At 42.1% G+C, this 2,589-nt stretch overlaps 1 pseudogene; it reads right to left on the bottom strand.

The window, feature by feature from the left end:
• Positions 1–2,404: 2,404 nt before the first annotated feature.
• Positions 2,405–2,523, bottom strand: LOC111735180 (annotated as a pseudogene).
• Positions 2,524–2,589: the final 66 nt, after the last annotated feature.

The raw sequence follows: 2,589 nt of genomic DNA, 5'->3' as shown, positions 1-2,589 counted from the left end.
CTTCTTTCAGATCTGGGTCGCATGTATAATCTTGTGTCTAGAATCCAGGATGGCCTAGGAGAATTGAAGAAACTTTTGGAGACGCACATTCATAATCAGGGTCTTGCAGCAATTGAAAAGTGTGGAGAAGCTGCTTTAAATGTAAGTACTGTTTGATCGATATTCAGTTAGCCCAACCTTTCCCACACATGAACTGCAGATGTGTGTTGTGTGTCTCCATTTACAAGTGGTAGAATTTCTCTAGACTCCCATAGAGAACCTGGCTGTGGCTTTTTAAAGACAGTTCACAAACGTCTTTGTTTAGTAAAGACCTCCAAAAACTTCTCCAGCACCGACTAGGCATTAAGGATGTTATTTCTTGACATTTTTTTCCTTTCTATCTTCTCACTATTACATTCCATACACTAGAAGATTCTCTCATAGAAAGAACAGGCTAAGGCCACCTAGAAACTTTGCCCTGCCCTCCAGTTAAAGATCACAGGATTGTTTGCCCTGCAGGGCCCTGAAACTTATAGCATTTCTCATACACTCCCCTGACCCCAGAGGCACAGAGCATATTCCTGCTAGGTTTTTTGTTATGCAAGTAACAGTTTTACATAGGAAATAACATGTGTTATTTCTGAGACAGGTAAGTCGTCTTCAGTTTTGTCCCTGTCATGAACTTTAACTTAGGTAGGGTTTGGGAGAACTAATGGAGAAGAAAAGCTTCTAGAGCATAGTAAGTGCTTATGCATGAATCAGAGAACTTTTTATCTCTCTGATTTTATCGTGTTTAATTATTTTTGACACACTGTCTTTAATATGTTTTATTGATTATTAGTTCCATCAGAACTTTTTCTGTTGAACTCCTGAAACTGGGACTTTTCTTATGAAGAAAAATGTTTCTTTAAGAAAGCAAATACTTTTTCTGTTTTCTGCAAAAGAAGTTTTTCCTAAATTTCTATTTTATTCTCTTATTTCTAAAGTCTCAATTGACTCATGTAAGTTAGCAGTACCATCTCACTGATGCTTGGGTTTCTTGTACAACCTTCCCCAGTCTGGGTTATAGATGGCATCTTTAATCACTAGTGATGGGAAGGCCTGCGAAACTTGAAGAATCTTAAGGAAGAGCATGTGTACCCAGTGCTTAGCCTGGCACACAGTAGGTGCTTAAATACTTGTTGTAGGAAAGAATAAATACAGCTGCTTAACCGTAATTTTAAATAAGTATTAATTTTTATCGCATTCGTGGTAAGCGTAAAAGATATATTGTAACCCAAGCCAGGATGATTTTCGAAAATCTACTGATGCTTAAAAAAGCAGAGATTGTTCGAATAGTAAAAAAAATAATAATTATACAGTTTTTAAAGTTCGAAAAATTTTGCCTAATCAAATTAAGTCATAGTGTATGAGAATCATTTAGCATATTAATTGCCAAAGAAGGCACTGCTTAAATGATTTTTAAGGACTAAAAAGTTTAAGTTATCTAGCCCTATGATTCCATTTATACCATCAGTTTGGTTAGAAAGCAGTTTTATTGCTTAGTGAATCTGGCCTAGACTGAAATTATTACAGGTTTCAAATCTGTAATGGGATTCAAAACTTCAAAATCTACTTAAATTTTTTCTTAAGGCATTTTTTTTCATAGTTAAAACAGACCCGAAGCTTAAAGACTGGTCCGGCATAACCGGCATGAGGGGAAGCGCGCACGGGTCTCCCTCCTCTCCTGATTCGGAGCTGGCAGCCCCCTCAGCGGAGGTAGCTGAAGGAGAGCCTTAACTTGCGCTGTGTTCGGACCTCCCCACACCCAGCCTGTCCACTCCCCAGGAGTGCAGGCTGGGCTCAGGGCTCCACTTGGAGAACGAGCTTCTAGGCCGAGTGACACTGAAGCAGATCAGTGCGGGTCCCTCTCACCCACCATCCACCACCCACCACCCACCGCCGTGCGAGAGTCCAGTGTGTTTGGAAGAGTTCTCTGCAGCCTCTAGAGAGCCTCGTGATGGAGCTTATCCCTGCTTAACTGATGTGCTGTGCTGCAAGATAAGTCAGCATATTGCATTGGGGCTCCAGGAGGACGTCGGGAACCTTGTACACAGAAAATATCCAAGGATCCGATTTAAAACTGGTTTGAGCTGAACAGAGGATCAGATATATACCTTTTTAATAGGCAAGTTTGTTTTATAGACGGGTTACCCTGCGTGTGACTTCTGGACCGAAAAGAGAGAATGGGGCAGCACTGGCAAAGGGGCACATCTTACTGGCATGAAGCTCTCTTGGATGTCAGAAGTGTAGGTGACGTGTGTGCCTGGAGAGATGGGCCAGAGCGCTGCACATGCGACGTGTTTGGTCGTTGGCAGTGTAGTGCAATGCTGGACACCACAGTGTGGCTGGCCCTGTGTGGCCTCTTAATGTTTTGTGTTTTTTTGGCCTACAGCATTTGGTCTTCCTAGGTGGTCTCCCATCCAAGTACTAACCAGGCCCGACCCTGCTTAGCTTCCGAGCTCAGATGAGATCGAGCATGTTCAGGGTAGCATGGACGTAGACTTAATTTTTTTAAATCTCCCAAAGTACCTAGCTGCATGATGCTAGCTGGTGTTACAGCTCAAAGGG

This window comes from Pteropus vampyrus, unplaced genomic scaffold, assembly GCF_000151845.1.
Source record: "Pteropus vampyrus isolate Shadow unplaced genomic scaffold, Pvam_2.0 Scaffold17834, whole genome shotgun sequence".
Lineage (NCBI taxonomy): Eukaryota > Metazoa > Chordata > Mammalia > Chiroptera > Pteropodidae > Pteropus > Pteropus vampyrus.
Note: the sequence above shows the minus strand (reverse complement) of the source record. Positions and strands in the feature narration are given on the sequence as shown.